The sequence below is a fragment of the Drosophila suzukii genome, chromosome 2L (assembly GCF_043229965.1).
Source record: "Drosophila suzukii chromosome 2L, CBGP_Dsuzu_IsoJpt1.0, whole genome shotgun sequence".
NCBI lineage: Eukaryota > Metazoa > Arthropoda > Insecta > Diptera > Drosophilidae > Drosophila > Drosophila suzukii.
Window position 1 is genome coordinate 6,354,915 of NC_092080.1, and position 18,782 is coordinate 6,373,696.

The 18,782-nt window shown below is 35.4% G+C and overlaps 1 protein-coding gene and 1 long non-coding RNA gene across 4 annotated transcripts in view; both read right to left on the reverse strand.

The window, feature by feature from the left end:
* Positions 1–18,782, reverse strand: part of lilli (AF4/FMR2 family member lilliputian) — an 83,440-nt gene that overhangs the window by 37,288 nt on the left and 27,370 nt on the right. The gene's annotated exons all lie outside the window — the stretch shown is intronic.
* On the reverse strand, positions 13,725–14,343 carry LOC139352311 (uncharacterized). The gene is made up of 3 exons (XR_011603641.1): positions 14,082–14,343; positions 13,936–14,015; positions 13,725–13,881 (listed from the first exon to the last, which is right to left on the reverse strand). It is a non-coding gene; the product is annotated as an uncharacterized lncRNA (long non-coding RNA).

Here is an 18,782-nt window from a genome sequence, read left to right on the forward strand (position 1 = left end):
ATATTCCCTTATAATTGACAAAAATAGTACATTTTCCTGAACATGTAAAGAAATAAAATTATTTAATAGGCTATAAAAAAATAATTAGAAAGTTTTAAAAAAAATGAGGGAAAACAAACAATGCGAACACACAAAAAACGAAAGCCCGTAAAGTTATTAAAGTTAATTTGTCAGGGTGGCGGCCTTTGAGGGGTGGAACTTGGCTTATTATTGGCCTGGCACGCGATGTCATTAGAAATAATAATAAATAATAAAATAATGAATGAAGCAAATCTGTTATTATGTATTTACACAACCTGTTTCTGGTTCCTCCGTCTTAATTATTAGATTGCAGTTGAGGTTTTCATCGTGCTAATTTAAAATACAAATATTTGCAAGCTTTTTGTTATAAGTTAGTTACATTTTAAAGTTTAAACATTTGCTTGGAACTACCAAATATTCAAAACAAAGTAATATTTCCAAGATAATCGATTGAAATTGCCAGTGAACTTTATAAGCAAGCCTCAATTAAGCCAAGACAACAGGCATTTTGCATTTCTGTGTTCACTTCTTGGGCCCTCCTGATGAAGCAAAGTTTTCTGTTATTCCGAAGTTGGCCGAAAAAATGTCTGGAGTTTTTTGGGGATCTTATTTTTTCCCCGCCTCCTGACGTTGCTGCTGCACGTTTTATTAAATGCTTCCAACGAACCCATCGACCCCTCCGCAACGTTTCACCCCTGGAATAAATTATCCACCCTGTCATCGGTTGTTCCGCTCCTGTTGTCCATTCCACCATTTTCTCGGTTGCCCCCATCGGTTGAAGTCTCTTCTCCACTTCATAAAATGCCGTTGCGACGCTTAATTTTGCCCGCCGTCTGTCTGGCAAAAGCAATGAGATAGACACCGCCCCATCGACGCCCACTTTCCACCCCATATCCCCCATTTCGGGCCATAAGATCCCACCCCCAATCCCCAGCTAACGAAAAAAAAAAGTGAGCAACAGCTGCCCATCCCCATTACCCACTTGCTAGTAGGAAGCGAAGTAGAAAAAAATGTTATAAAATTTATTAAAAGTAATTTGCATTGCAAATTAATTTTCTTCTCCTTTTTTTTCGGCCTCCCCCTCTTTTTGCACTGTCAAAATTACTATTTTATTTGAGTGGGGAATAAGATAGGAGGCAAAAGCATGTGGCCAAGTAAACAAAGTTTAGAAGTTTTTAGCGTTTTTCGGTTTGGCATGACGGGTTTGTTTGCAGGAGTAGAGATTACACTTGCATTTTGTATAATCAGCTAAAGCAGCTTGCTCATAAGGTGTCTAAAAGTATGCAACAACATATTTTTAGTTCAAATTTCGGTAGAATTGTTATGTGGCATACTTCTGGAGGGGTATTTCTGCGAAATCTATTAGTAAAACTTTTTATTTTCAGTTTTTAATGTTTTCGGTTTTAACATGACGATATTGTCTACAAAAGTAGAGATTACACTTGCATTTTATATAATCAGCTAAAGCAGCTTGCTCACAAAGGTGTCTAAAAGTATGCAACATTATATTTTTAGTCCAGAATTCCGATAGAATTATTCAGAGGGGGTATTTCTGCGAAATCTATTATAAAAACGATATATTTTCAGTATTCAACGTTTTCGGTTTCAACATGACGATTACATTAGTCGAGATTACACTTGAATTTTAAATAATCTCCCAAAGCAACCTGCTCATAAAGAGGTGTCTGAAAGTATGCAACATATATTTAAAATCAAAAATACCGGTCGATTTATTCAACTGCATACTTTCAGACCCTTTCATAAATGTTTTTAAGACCTCAAATTTCTGCTAAAGTAGCCTGATTAAAAATAGGTGTCTAAATGTATGCAACAGTATATTGTAAATACCTAATTCCGATAGATTTATTGTATATTACATTTACTTAGAGTCTTTTAGACCCTTTTATGAATGTTTTTCAAAACCATATATTTCTGTGAATGCCACTATTATATCGTTTTATTTTCATTAAAAATTCCAAGTGTATCAAATCACAATAGCAGAAGAAGACAAATACACTTTTAACAATAACAAATATACATTTCATTTTTAATCTCTCTTTTTCCCAGCAACACAAAGTCAGCCATGATATTAAAGTCAGCCAGTTATAATTAACAGCCAATTGAAACATGGCACAATAAACAAATGCTAAAATCTGGAAAAATAAATAAAAATTTGTAATCATCGTCATAGAGTCCATGACAGGCAGGCAAACAATCTGAATGGCAGGCTGAACTCAGTGCTGCCGGCTACTCACGACTACTGTTGACTGCAATGACATTCAGTCAAAACAAATTCTACTTTTCATATATTTTTTATTTTCACTTTTTTCGCATTATTTGTTTTTTTTTTTTTTATTCGCTTTGTGGGGAGGTGGTGAGCAGGTGTCTGCGACAGATGGAGAACAACTGACGGAATGGCGAATATATGTATTTGCTCCCCAACCATTAAACCCCCGGGGCTCTGATGACAAAACTCGCAAAAGAAAACACAAAATAAACAAAAGAACTTGGGTAGAGGGGGAGAAAATGAATATTGATACAGTTTTGCACAGTGACTATTGTAATTGTAAAATAGTTTCAATTAAAACGTAATACTAGGGACCACAACATTTATAACTTTTATTTTAAGAATCATTTATATAAAAGTCAGAAATTAACTCTCATTATAAATAAGTTTACCACACTTATGCCATGAATTCTTCCGCGAATTCTTCAGAGCAAAAGGAACCAATTTTGAACATCATACAAAAATCGTTAGTGCTAACCATTTAAAACCATACATGAATTCTTATGAATGAAAATAGGAATACGCGAATTCTTCAGAGCAAAAGGAACCAATTTTGCACATCATACAAAAATCGTTAGTGCTAACCATTTAAAACCATACATGAATTCTTATGAATGAAAATAGGAAACCGCGAATTCTTCAGAGCAAGTGTAACCAATTCGGTTATTATTAATAATCATTACATGTATCATTATATTAAGTTATGCTATCATTTGTTTATACTAATGTGACGCACTGCCACGAATTAAATACCAAAGTTGATTTTTCTCCCTGTCTGTATTTATTTTTAGAGCTATTTTTTCATACATCAGAGAATGCGAATAGGAGTTTTGCCTCTGGGACAAATTGCATACGAGTGTTTTGCCAACACCACCCAATTTACCCCACTGCGGAATGCAAATTGAAGTGTTTGCATTTTTTGGCTCGCATATAAAAATGTTTTGAGCTATTTTTACATCTGTTATGTATTTGTAATTTAGTTTTTATTGATATCCATCCATTCCCCAATCGACTGCCTGTCTAACTGTCGATTTGTTGATTTTCGTGCGGTTTGCTTTTGTATAGGTATATAGATTTTTATTATTGCAAGTTGAGCAGGAAATAATTTGGCAATTTATTTTTTGTGTATGTGAAATGTATACCATAACTAGCTCATCTCGATAAGAGCTTACAATCGTTAATTGTAAACGATTTTCATATAAAGTCTCTTTCACTGGAGAGTGTATTCAAATTTCCGACCATTTATTTTACATATCTTTTTAGTTATTTTATTATATATTGAATATGATATCATTTTTTTTTGGCATTTCTCTGAGCCGGCTCAATGGTAGGTTTAGTTGAATTTGAATAGTTGGGCTATTTGTCGAGTCATCAAACTGAAATGTTCTGTTTTATTTACCTTCGAGCGTTTTTACGATATCAAATTCAATTTTTACTTCAATTGAAATCAATCAAGAAGTTTATAGGATTTAAGAGGTTTAGAAAAGAAAATATAATACGAGTGAATTTCTATTAGATTCCCTGTCAAGATAAACTAAAATGTAATTGAAATTATAAGTTGGATTCATTGGACAATTTTTTATAGCATACTTTTAGACACTTTTATAAATGTTTTTCAAAAACAATACGCAAGTCAATTCAGATTAATTTCTCATTTTTTTTATTAATAAAGAAAGACCACAATTTCCCTGAAATACAAATATCTATGTACCTTATGCTTTATTTACCCTACATAAATAATCTATAGCACATTTCTTTCACTGTAATTTATAAAAATATATTGAATTTAACTTTATATCATAGCAAACACGACCGAGCACACTTGAAAAGTCAACCCGGTTGAAGTTCCGGCTAAATATAGGCGGTCACAAGGAGTTGTTGGCAACACACACGCACTCTCCGACCAAAAAAAAAAATCAAGCTCTGCCTGTCAACGCCGTTTGCCATTTTTTCTGCAGTCTTTTTTCCATTTTTTTTTTCTTTCTTGGCATTATTTTATGTTGTTTTGGGCTAGGCTAGGCCTATTCATAGAGTGAATCAGTCGGTCGATGGAACAGTGGGACAGCAAGTGAGTTGGCGGCGGCTGCGATGACGATGACGACGACGATGATGATGATGGTCGGGGTCTGTGCTCCGTTACCATAAAGAGTAAAATATGCACACAAACAAATGTATAGTATTCTCGCCATGGAGGCGAAGGCAGCGAAACTTATTTAGGTTGTTAGATGAACGACCGCAAGACGTCACCAGAAGCGAGAGAAGCCCCCATCCCTCCATCACTTTCCTCACGATGGTTTTCACTGTTGCGTTTGTTAACCAAAAAAAGAAAAAAAGATCGGAGGGGACACAATATATACGTATATTTACTACAACATAATCATCATCAGCAGTAACAAAAACAAATCCAGTCACTCGTGAGGGAAATATTTTCCTCGGAAGGCCAACTTTTTTCCCCACTTGTATACCCTTTTCCACTTTACTTTTCAGGAAGTTAAATGAATGTGGAGATCTGGAACATGTATAATAAAACAATATTTAAATTATTGCTTAAGGGGAAATAATAATAATTTTCACTAGTTTTTGATATCATACATAAAGGTGTCTAAAAGTATGCAACACATTTTTGGAAAAGGGAATACTAATGGATTTGCTTACTTTTAGACACCGTAATGAGTGATATTATAAACCCTAATTAAGGGAAATATTAATAATTCCCACTAGTTCTAAAATCATATATAAAGGTGTCTGAAAGTATGCAACACTTACTTGGAATGATGAAATCTAATGGATTTGCATACTTTTAGACACCATAATAAGAAATATTTTAAACCCTAATTAAGGGAAATATTAATAATTCCCACTATAGTTTTAAAATCATATATAAAGCTGTCTAAAAGTATGCAACACTTAATTGTAGTAAGGAAATCTGATGGATTTGACTACTTTTAGATACTTTAATGAGTGAACTCAAAAGCCCTAACAATATCTCTGGATTCCTTGTGATTTTTCATGTAGTATTGCAGAGTATTTCAGTTTTCAACCCAACCAAGCTCAACTAACTTGGCTAAACGCGACATTTGGCGTTTTTGTGTGTCGCATATTTTCCCTCTATTTTTTTCTGGTATTCAGTTCCGTACCCCTCGCGTTTCTCGAGGAAAATGTTACCCACTGCTTTGATAAGACCAACGGAAATGCAAGCGACACAACAAAAAAAAAAGTATGCTTTAATAATAACAAAAAAAAGTACATATTGTAAAAAACAGTCTAGGTGCAAAATGGAAAGCAGAAAAGAGCACAGATTGTAAAAGAGAATAACGAGAAATGCAAAGTAGCGGAAGGAAAAATCTTGATTTTGCAGCTCTTAAACAATGAAAAAGAAAATGCGAGAAAAGCGGTGCAATGATAAAGACAAAAATAACTATTTGATAGGTCAGTAATGCAAATTGGATTAAGTAATTATTTGTTTGTAAATATAGTAAGGGCAAAAGGGGCAAACAAGTGGCTTTAAAGTTAAATTAGGTATTATATATGCTAAGAAATTCTCCCCAAAATTCTATTTTTACCTCACAATTCGCATGTGTAATATCACCCATAAGTCAAACGAGTCAACAATCCAGTGTTTTCTTTTCATTTTCCCCCCTGCGTTTTTCCGGTGACTTGACATTTTCATCTGGCCGCAGCTGGCTGGTTGCCTTGCCATTTCCATTTTCACAAACATGCCTCTCTGACCATCGACCCTATTAATCTCCAATCTCTAGCCCCCCATCCAAACCCCCTTGTTAATATCACTAACCTCTTTCCGAAATGCCCAAACACAAATGAAATGATTCATGAAACACTTGGCAAACGCTTTAAAAATACCAAAACGATTGTCGTTTCTTATGGTTATTTTTATTATTATTTGTTATTGCTCGTACATTGATATACAATATGATTTTTCATGTTTCCACCGTAAATTAAAAGCAATTTACAGGCAAATAAAAGCGAAAAAGTCAACGAGGGGAAGAAGAAATGTGTCAACGCAACGAATGAACGATAATTATTTCCGCAAATTTCTTTCACAGGTGACAAATTAAAAGGAAAAATTGCCGGTCTTCTTTTCTGGCTGCCTTTCTGTTCGGCGTATTTTACTCGGCAGAACAAATAAGTTATTAATTTATATTCCCTCTGAAAAAAAGAGGAAAAATGCAAACAAGGAACGAAACAACGAACCGCGTATGCTGTTCTTAACTGTCTTTCTTTTAAGTAAAATAAAACAGCGATGAAAAATGTTTACGCTTGACATATCGACATCGTTGCTGACTATGTTGGAATATTCTTATTTATTGTTGTCTTTTTGTCGTTTTTATGTTGTCGAGGTCAAAAGTTCTCATAAAAGTATTGCAATTGTGCAACTTCTTTGGTTTTTGCCACGCTTGCAAAATCTCAAGAAAAAAATTACCCGTAAGCATAAGTTCTTCATTAACAATATACGATTTATGAATTTTTACTGTGTTCTAAATAAAATTACATCATTCTTATAAGCTGGTAAAACCATTCGAGAAACAATTCTTCAAAATATGGGAATCAATTATAAAGGTGTCTTAAAGTATGCAACAAAAAAGAAAATAGTTTTTATTTAAGAATCAAAATATTATACATTTTTAAATTTCTTTTAAGTGTTCAAAGGAGTAAGCGATAAAAAAAGAAAGCTTTTTTAATTTAAAAGAATCTAAATATTTTACATTTTGAAATTACTTACACAGGTGTCTAAAAGTATGCATTAAAAAAAGAACGCCTTCTTTTGGAATGCATTCAGTATACTTCCGAAGACAAAATATACAGTTGTATACTTTTAGACACCTTTATAAGTAAACTTAAAACCCAAGTGGAACAGTGTCTTTATTTATAACAACCTTGTATCTGCCTTTTCACATTTTGGGCTTTAACAAAAGGGTAACTCCAGTTAATAGCGAACATTCTTTCTGCTCATTATCCTCGCTACCATTACCCAGGCCAACCTGAACTCATTACAATTGCATGGGCTGAAGGCGAAAAACTTTAAAGTAGCAGTACAAACTCTTCACTCACCGAAAACCCAATCTCATTCGCCCAGTTGCGGGGTTGTGATGCGGGACCAAAAATAAACGGCCTACATTTCGGGCCTTTTCCCCCGCAGTTAACCCATTTCGAAATATACAAAAATATCTTTTGCGAAAAGTTCAATAAATGCTCCATTTCCATTTCGCCAGAGAGTAGGCTCCTCTCTTTTGCTCTGTCTCCCAACTGAAATTACTACGCCCGTCAACCCAATTGCCTTTGGTTGGGGTTAGTGGATGGATGGATGGATGGATGGATGGATAGATGGGGTGCCGTAGGACCAAGGGGACTTTCCGCGCTTTTCATTTTGTGTGTGTGTGCCAGGTTTTTTTTCTGTTTTCTGTTCTCTCCATGGCACTAGGAGCGATTTCCTGGCAGTAGCAGGAGGCTCAACAGTAAAACCGGAAAATTTCCTACTTCCTGGCTGACGAACTGGCTAGGAAAATGCACTAAAAATCAACAACAACTACTGAACTAACACAGAAAAACCAAAATGAAAGAGGAGATGGAAACTCAAATGAAACGCGATTTTATTCCCCTTCTTTTTTTCCGCTGTGCGCATATCTATATATACACATAGATATAGTCTATATCTACTATTCGTAACTGTGTGTATGGGATATGGTTCTCTACTTTTTTTTATATTTTTTGCAAAGTTAAATTTTTGGTCCTTCCCCCCCCCACTGAAAACCCAACTCCTGCTGCCACTCAACGCGCATAAAACTCTTGAAAATGCTTTTGCTCGTAAATTTGGAAGCAGCTGGGTGAAGGCTTTTGTGGGGGTAAAGGGTGAAAAAAGGAGGTCTGGAGATGAGCAAGTGTATCCCTGCAGGCGTCCACTGACTGCCTTTGTTGTTGTTGTTGTTGTTTCTGTTGCTTTTTTGGGGGCATTGAGGCTGCGGGGGGCGTGGCAGGACACTGCCGCAACAATTGTTGGCTTGCCGCCGCTGCCGTCGCCATCGTCATGCAAATTTATTTTCAAATGCGGCCAGCAAAGAGCCATGTGTGCAAACATCCGGCTCACTCCTCGCTTCTCCGCCTCTTTAACAATATCGCCTGGCAATAAAACTAATTCCTTGAAAAATATCTTACTGTTTGTAACTATTTAAACATTGCGTTACTCAACTTTAGGACCTAATCATGTCTATGTGAGTCTCTCCAAACTGATAGTGTTTGAAGGAATCTGAAGAATTCGCTGTAGTTTCTTCTTTATTTCGAAAACAACATTGTAACACTTGATGCTTGGCTTTTTATTAACTATAATAAAAGCTTTAAGAGCTAAACAAAAATTATTACTTTAAAAGAAATTCATAAAATCATCAAATTATGTAATAATCCTAAAGAATTCGCGTTGGTATATACCAAAAAAAAAAATGTATTTCAAAAAAAATTGTTTACTGCTTATTTATTACGTTCTCTAATTATAACATATAAGAACTAGAAGATATAAACATCAAAAAGAAAGAGAAGATACTGTATATTTATATTAAAATTGAATTATTTGTGTGTAATTTTTGCTTTCTCAACCACTTTTAAATTTACTTGTTATACATAACATATGTATATACAAATATTTTTGCAATTTCTCTTCTTTATCCGACAGCGTTTTTTTCAAACGATAATTCAACATGGAAAATCTGATAAGATTATAGTTGAAATATGGGTTTGCTGCCTTTACGCCTCTCTGTTGCCATCAAACCGATTGAATCTATTGCATTTTCCGCTGTTTTTATTGTGTTTTGGTGGTCTGGCAGTTTTTTATATTCCTCCATTTAACTACTCGTGGTCACGTAGCTTCTATTTATACATCAATTTATTGTTTCGCAATATGCAAACAAACTTTTTACAAGGTCAACAAACAAAGTTCAGAAGAAAACAGATCATTTAATATAAATGAAAGGGTTGAACTTGATTGTGTACAGCATAATTTAAAAACCTCCAACCAGCAAATGGGATAATTAAGCGTCTATTAAGTCGAGCCATTTCATGAGGACTCGACTGCTCACTCATCACTTATTCAGTCAGCCAGTCAATCATTGCAATCCATGCCCCCAACAACATTCCCCCAAAGAGGCACATTCAGTGGAGTCAGTTAGTCATTGCCGCAGGCCAAATCACAGGAACGGGGAACCACCGTTGTTGCTGCTGGGCTAAAAGCGAATAATCACGGCTCATATAACCATAATTATGACGTGCTGACGTGCTTTCTTCTGCTCTGTCGTCATCGTGGGTCCTTTTTAACCCGCATCTCGCGCCCAACGCGGCGTATGAGCAATTTGGCTCACTCTTCTTTGCTCAAAGTGAAAATGCGAACGCATTTCGAAATGCCAACCGGAGCATATGCTAAAATCTCCCACATCATCATCATCATCATCGTGCCACACGTGTTAGTTCAGTGCCTCATTATGAAATTATGCACAGATATTTTTTATGTGCAAGCAGGACAAGCGTGGACCGGAATTAAAAAGGAAAAAATGCATTTTCATAGCACACCACACCTGTTTCTTTTACCACATTTCAAGTTCTTTACTGGTCGTTTACTTAACGCCTTAGAGGTGCAAACAAAAAATCTCTTCATTAAAAGAAAAGTGCATTTCTTTTTTTATAAACATTTTAACAGTCCAACGAAGTGAAAATAAGATCGCTGAGGTATCCAAATGTAATAAACAAAGGTAACAAACCGAAACTATAGAGTTGTTAAGTTTAGATTTTATTGTATTGTATTTAAATATTTAAGGAAGTTTATTGAAGACATTTTCTTGAAATAAAATAAAATTTAAATACTAAGAAAATTAAAGAAGCGTAGAAATGCAACTTAACTTAATTTTTAACAAAGTCCATTGAACATATTTTCTTGGAATAAAGTAAAATAAGAAAGTTCTGGCCTTAATTACCAGTTCTCAACCATAAGGTAGAACAGAATGTGTATTTAACATTCTCTTTCTGGTACCTCCCCGGCTTTCTAATTAATAGTTTGGCTGCCCAACTCCCAAAATAGAAATCAAAGCTGAAGACAAGACCCAAAAAAAAAAAACCAGAAAAATCCCTGCATCGTCTTAAAATGTACCTCAAACGAAAATACCGTTTGCATAACGAGAGCCAACAGAAGGAAAAATACAAACCAACAAAGAAGTAAAAGGCAAGAAGAAAAGTAAAAGAAATTGGCAAAAAGATATTACATACATACAGCTGCAAAAAATAAAAAATAAAAATAAAAAACTGCTTAAACAAATCGACAGCTAAGAGTTTGACAAACTTTTTTCACTTGTCGCCGAGAAAGAGAGATTGTGTAATTGCAAGTTCGTTTCATGTTTGCTCACTGTCTATCCATCTTTTCCAAACGTTTTTCTTTTTTTTTTTACCCCCTTTTGTTTTCATTTTTTTTTGTGCTAATTCCTGGTCTAAGTAACCAAACCATGTAGCCTCGGAAATTTTTGTAGCCAAAGCTACATCCTTGAACGGATTTGGTGGGCAGGCCCAACAATTTGGGTGGCTACGATGACATTTGAACTGCGAACCGAAACACCGAGAAACTTTGATGTCAACCTGTTCCCAAACTGACACCCAAAGCGAGCAGCAATCCCAGCTCGTGAGCCTAAAAATAGGAGAATACTGTCGAGGAAGCCCCATGTAGAGCTTGACTGGATGGCACCCAGTCAACATTCTCCGTCTATCCGATTTCACCTTCAATTCGACTCGATTACTTTGGCAAATGTAAGGCTTGCACAAAAAGAAGAAAATACAAAAAGTGAGGACCTCCCCTCCATAACTTTTTACCTCTGCCTGCAATTTGGTTGCTTTTCCTTCTATACTACTTCTTTTTATTTTTTGTTGGGGTCTCCATTTCGTTTCATGTTTTATTGTAATTGACATTTCAATTGATTTAAGTTGACATTAAATGACACACATTAAATGCAGCCCCTGGAAGTTTGGGTAAAGCAAGCCAAGTTCCTTGTAGGTCGTTCGATTCGGGGGTTCCCCAAAAGTTTTGTAGATTTTTCTAGATAATATTCGCGTTTGAGGCAAGTTCATGGTATTAAGGGAAAAGTTTTATTACTCTACAAACAAAGTATTAAGGAGCAATATATGTTTTTCATCTAAACCAATTCAACATATTTTTCTAAATAAATTTATATAATCATACATTTTTCTTCTAAAAGGTTAATTTACTTCACTACAATGATCTCACTAGGACACATAAAACGGAAAGTTAAACTGAAATGACTGATGCCAAGTTATTCACAATGAAATAAAAATTAAATGCCGAACCGCATAAATTAATTACGTAATTTATGTTTACAACGCTTACATCGCAAGCAATTTAAAATGTCACAGCAATTGAATGCAATTGCAAAATAATGATTACAAATTAAATTAAATAAACACAAGTGGTTAACGCATTCAACCTCCGTTCGATATAAAATGACCATAAAAAGGGGCTACGGATATACTTTAATGTTTGTTATTTTCATATTATCGAGCTAAAGTTTGCCACAAAAAGTATTCATCGGTATTCGGATGAAAATAATTAAATAGGTAAAAACTGGAAGTCATTATTAATAATGTTTACTGATGGCCAATCAAGTGAAGAAAAATACCCAAATGCTTAATAAAAATAAAAACCACAACACCAAAAAACAGTATGAATGTATACATATATGCACATATCGTATTATGCAAATATACTCTTGGCAACCCATGTCAATTAAGTGCAAAAACCGAGAGAGTGGTCAATAATTTTTCTTACCCAAAGCATCATTAAGATGATGGGGGCTGTGTGTGGAATCGGGAGATAATGGGATTTTAGCTACAAACCAGCTTGGGTTGGCATGAAAACGACACAAATGTCTGTGACACGTTTGGCTAATTTATATCAACAAAGATATGCCGGCAAAAGTCCATATTTCAGCCAGGTGCAGGTAAACTTTCGATGGCGGAATGGACTAAAAATCCTGTTTCAGTGCAAAATAATTTAAAATTTTCTTTTGCATAGTATTTTAAGTATTTTTTTATGGTATATAGTATATAGTATTTTAATATCTCTTTATGGTATTTATAGTATTTTAAGCATATATAGTATTTAAATCATTATCATTATCAATTTTTTTTTTAAATTTCAGATGTTTTCTATGTTTATTTAACCATTTAATTTCAATCGGTTTTGTAGGTATACATTTTATAAAATAAAACCTACTTTTAGTTTAACAAAACGGCGAGAAGTAAGCCTCGAGAAGATCAAATAAATCCGTATTTAATCCCCACTCAGCTTCAACTTTCAACCATTTAGTTATGGCTTACCGTTAATCAATTAGCCGTGTGTACCCACTTTGCAGCTTTTGACCAAACGAATTGTTTACTTAATTGCATTGGAATTTATTTACATAAGCAGCTGAAGCTACGGGAAACCGACTCCAAACGCAGCTTCAACCATCAAGTACTAGCCGCTTTTTAAGCCCCCCCTATACCATTACCTAAAAAAAAGTAAGAAAAATAAAGCTCAAAGTGAGGGAAGAGAGAGAAAAAAAAAACTACCAATTAAAAACTCATCAAATGTTCCGCGAGGAGACCGAGGGGGCGATTCTTCAAAGGGAACTCTCTTCGCCCAATGTTGTTGCCTTTCGTTGGTGGTGGCAACTGGTTGCAAGAGGATAAAGCCGCAACACAGAAGGAGGTGGAGTTGCAAATGGAAATGGCCAAGTGGGCGGCATTTGGAGAGGGGTAAAGATTTGGCAACCAAAGCGACGACCTTATGCCCACAAATTCCCTCTGCCCTTTGGGAACCCTCCACAAGACCCCTCTTTTTGCCCACAATGTCTCATCTGGAAATGAAGTTAAAGCTGTTGTTGCTGTCTTCGGTGGTGTTGCTTCTGCTGGTTGTTGGGTTGCTTGTTGGTTCCCTTCAGTTCCAAAAAAAAAGTTTCACTTGTGAATCACCTTGGGAATCACCTGGGACATGTCCTCGTGCACAAGTGAAGAACAAGTGACGCTCCATATAGAAAATTGTATGGGATGTCCGCATTTTCACAAGTGAAAATTCAAATGAAAATTTTTCGAAGTCCTACGGGATTTCACTTGTTCCTTATACTCATTTTTCGTATGGCCTGTCACGTGCCGGTGACTCGTCCCAAGTGAATCACTTGGGAAAATCAGAATTTTTCTTTGAGTTTTCACTTGTGAAATCACTTGCAAGGGACACGTCCCAAGTGAAACACTTGGGAAAATCTGAATTTTTCCTTGAGTTTTCACTTGTGAAATCACTTGCAAGGGACACGTCCCAAGTGAATCACTTGTGAAAATCAGAATTTTTCCTTGAGTTTTCAATTAAAAAAATATAGAATTTAATTCATTTCATTTTAATTATATGGTACTATTTAGATTTTCAAAAATTGTACAATTATTGTTTCTGTTTTTTTGCTTCGTAAGCTTATTTTTAACGTTAGACATCGCCGTTCTTAAACCTTTGTCCGGGTCCTCTGAATCCTTGGCCAACGCTCCTGAAAAAACATATGTTTAAAAAATGCGTTTTATTTGTTTAATTGTATATTTACCTTTTATAGCTTGTTGCAGAATTTTTATTGGCACAAAACATTTCGTCATCCACTTTCGGCTAACGGAACCCATTAAATACCTTCAAAATTTACGTACTTTAAACTAAGATCAATGCACAACATCTTAAACTTAATGTAGCACTTACCTGACTTTATTATATTAACTAAACGATTAAAGTAACTCTGCTGCGCACCATTAAAATGGATGCTTCCCTTTCAATCACTCAAACAGAATGCACCAAGTCTTCTCACCCCTTTACTAGATTTATTTTGGTTTCTCTTCGCTGTTGGCGCGTGCCACTGCACCTATACCCTTTCTAAAGTGAAATATATCCGACTATATAGTTTTTACTTCTTGAGTAAAAAATACAATACGATTTTTTTTTAAATGTTAATACTTAAATGTTTTAAATACTTAAATCAATTTTAACGGATTAAATTTCTATAACTTAACTATAAAATTATATTGTAATAAGAATGTATAATAAGTAAATATAACATTATAAGTAAATTCAATTTACTAAATTTTACTATAATCAAATAGTTTACTTTTATAAAACAATATTAGTTGTTTTTTTCGATACACAATAATGCTCCTAAAATATTAGGGCATTCACATGTCGCTGCTCCACGAAAATTTTTCCGCCGAAATATTAGTCGCTAGCCGAACATAACGGAGAGACGCAAAAAAAAAAAACGGACCAGCCGAAATTTGTCTCTGCGAGCGCGGAGTGCAGGCAGAATATAAGACAAAGAAAGAGAGGGAAGCTCCGAATATCTGTCTCTCTTTGTTGCACGATCGTTTTCGTAGACAGTCTTCTACACTGCGCCGACTTCTCTGCTGACGTCAACAGCGGCACAGCGTTTTAGGCACAAAAAAAAAAACAAAAAAGCTTTTTGCCTTGAGCCATGTCAGCGCGTCCCTACTGCAGAACTGAAGGGTTGTTGCTTTTAGCCGGCGGCAGTAACATTTCGTCTGTTTGCCTGTTGTCGGCCAAAAGCTTGTTTCGTACATTTTGCCGATCCCAAAACACCCCCTATCCTCTCTATAAGCACCTTACCGAATACCACTCGTACCACCAATTGCTCCTCTTGTTCGCTCTATTTGGCTCAAGTGTTTTCTTCTTTTTAACTTTCTTGCTTTGCGACCTTCTTTTTTACATTTCATTGTACTTATAAGTATTATAAGGATTATAATTAATATAACTAGGTTGGTAAGCCTTATGTTTTTACTTTGTATCTTCACCTGACAAAAAGATATTAGAGCTTTTGCTTATTTGCTTCAGGAATACTGTTAGTTATGATCATAAACCCATTTTAGTAACTATTTTTTTCAAAAAAGTAAAGCTTAGCACTTTGCATCTTTACCTAACTAAAGATACTTATGTTCCTGTTAATCTTGATAACGACCGAATTCAGGAACATACTTTTGTCAAAGAAGTGAAGTTTGGCTTGGTTTCATAAGACTTTATACCTAAAAAAGAACAAATGTTTTGGCCTAATCCATAGAATGCAAAACACAAGCTTTATCACATTTATCAAAGAACCAACTGCTTGACCTCATCCTGTATTTTATGTGTGTGTCTCCTTGAGCTTAACACAAGCATCTCTCAACTTGTCAGCTCCTTAAAAATTCGACCATCCTTTAATCAAAAAGCACAGCGCAATAGAGGCACTAACGACCGAATTCAAGACCTTACTTTTGTCAAAGAAGTAAAGTTTGATTTGGTTTCATAAGACTTAATACCTAAAAAAGAACAAATGTTTTCGCCTAATCTATAGAATGCAAAACACAAGCTTTATCACATTTATCAAAGAACCAACTGCTTGACCTCATCCTGTATTTTATGTGTGTGTCTCCTTGAGCTTAACACAAGCATCTCTCAACTTGTCAGCTCCTTAAAAATTCGACCATCCTTTAATCAAAAAGCACAGCGCAATAGAGGCACTACCACTTCATTCCTGCTTTCTTTCCCAGAAAATGAAAAACTCACAACAGCAACACCACTTGACACAACTTTTCGAACAGCTGCTTGAAGTAACGCTCAGACTTTTCATCCCCATAGCCACAAACTCTAGTCGAAGGAAAAGACTGAACTGAACTAAGCTGAACTGAACGCATCGTCCAGTTTTGACTTTTCAACTTCTTTAACCACTTAGACTCATCAACTTGTTTTCCTGCTACTTTTTGCCATACTTTTCTTCCTAGTTTTCTTCATCTACGGCAAGTTGTGTGGGTGTGATTGCTGGCATTTTCTTCGTTTATTTTTTTTTCTATGGAAAAAGTTCTGCATGCCACTTTAATTTGCGCAAACTACCAACAACTAACCGTATCAGTGGGACCTGGATGAAATGTAGAGGCCAGAATGACTTACACCCCAAAGATATGGCTATTATAACTACATATAAAGTAGAAGAAAATACTTAAGTAAAACCTTTGGTATTTTTACTGTGTATTACTTTTCTTTTCCATTTGTATTAATACCTAAAAACCAAGGTAATCTATTTAAAGAGGAGTAGGAACTGGAAAAAATGTATAGGCCAGAATGATTTACACCCCCAAGACATGGCTGTTTAACTGCCTATATTTAAAGCAGAAAAAATACCAAAGTAAAAGCTTTGGTATTTTTACTGTATATTACTTTTCTTTTCAATTTTTACCTTAATACCTTTCTGGTCTTAATTATTTTCAGATAGGAGCCCAAGAAAACCTATTTATAGAGGAGAAACTACAATCGATTCTAAGCTATTCTTAACTTTCCTTGTATTATAACTCAATTTTAGGTTCTTTTGGGCTACACCGATTGCTACTTTTGTGATTCACTTAAACAGGGGCGCTTTTTGTTCTCTCATTTTTCGACGGCTGTCCCCAAAAGCGGCTATACGCCCCCTCAAAACGCCCACCACCCACCGCCCCTGTCTGTTTTGTCTGTCTGCCTGCCTCCGGCTCTCTTCTCAGTGTATTTTTTCTCGTACTTTTCCTTCTTTTTTTTTGACAAATGACCAAATGACGTCGACCCAATGTCTGTAGCGTGCTGTTGACACCGTTGACAGTTGGCCGTAAACAACAAAGGCAAGAGAGTCGAACGACCCCGATATAATATACCCGTCTCTCACCTCCCCAACACAATTAACTAAGTATAGCAAATATTGTTCGATATTGTTGTTTTTGGCCTAATGAAAAATTATTGCTGGCATTTGGCTTAAGTTCTTTGAACTTGCACATTAGCAAATGACATTGAAATGTTGGTTAGGGCAAAAGCATTGTATTGAAATTACAGTATTTAATTGCTTGCATTGCAAATAGCTGAGGAAAGTGTTAATTAAACTCTTGCTTTGTGTTTAAAAGTTAATTACTAAAGGTAAAATAGCTTACAATAGTGTTGTGAACTACTGTGGATCTTATAGCCAATGCTTCACTCTCTTTTGTTTACGTTGGTCCTTCGAGCCGGATTTTGCAGAGAAAGTGTATTATTAAATTAATACGTTTTCCAACTTCTCAAGAACATTATATTTCGTATAGTTGAAGCTTAAAATCACAAGATCATAAACAAGGTTCTTGAGCACTCAGAAATATGAAAATCCTTGACCTTATTATTCGTGCCGAAAGTTCCAAGAACATAAGATAATGAACTCGATATGTTTTCAGTATTTTCCCTCTTTTCGGTTTTATTTGGTGTCTATATTCCGAAAAAACCTCAGAGAGTGAGAGAGAAAGACAACAAAAAGTAGCATCAGCTAAATGAGCTGATGCCAACAATAATACCAACAACAACAACAGCAACAGTAACAACAAAGAGCCGCCTCATCGTGTAATGGAGAAATTTGTTTGTTTTTGCGCTCTCTTTCTCGTCTTGGTTTCGGGTAGAAGGCAATAACCTTGAGGCAGGTTTTTCACATAACGACGATGTCAGCTCGTAACGAAAGGGACGCATACAGCTGGCGAGAGCGAGAGGGAAACACCGTGTAATAAAATAAGCTTCATAAAAAGGCGGGCAAAACAAAAAAAAAAAGAAATGCAAAGAAAGAAACAGGTAAAAGCTATGTAAAATATGTGTATATGCAGGCGGCATGTGAAATGCCACAGAAAATTAAAGCAAGGAAAAGTAAATACTTTGTACGCTGTCCTGAACAATCGGTTGAATCGAAATGATTAAAACTTAATCGAAAGTACATATTTGTTTAGAGTATTTATTCGGTATTTTGATTAGTAATCATTTGGTATTTGTTTAGTATTCATTTGGTATTTGTTTAGTATTTTTTAAAAGAAGCTAAAGTGCTTTATAGGAAACAAATTCTACTGAATAAATACTTCAAGTATTTAAGAAGAGCTTGATTCAAATTGTTTAGAGTGACTCATAACCGTATCCGCAGAAAAATGAAACATAGTTTCTAGTAAATCAGGTTTCTAAATATTTAGGTTCCGCATGCATCTACGTCAAATGATAAAATGCAGATAAGAAAACTGGGTGAAACACATTGAATTAAATTGATTTCCTTCAACCAACGATTATTTCCCAGTTGTAAAATTACCAATATCATTCTGATGCGACTTCATTTATGTACACATATTTGTTGACCGACCTCCGAATGAGTCAGACAAATCAATAAAATGCTCTTGTTTTCTGTGCTGGCGAAAATTCTAATCACCCTCAAGTGGTGAATGGCAGCTGGCGATGAGAGGACAGCGAAAAATGTTTCTGGGTCAGTGGCAAAAAGAAATGCCAGCGATGTTGTTCAAGACTCTTTGCACACCTTCTTGCCTCTGGCTTCTGGCTGTCATTAATCATTGCCAGTTAAACAATAACAAGCCCAGGCAGAAATGGCAGCAAACAACGACAGTTCAT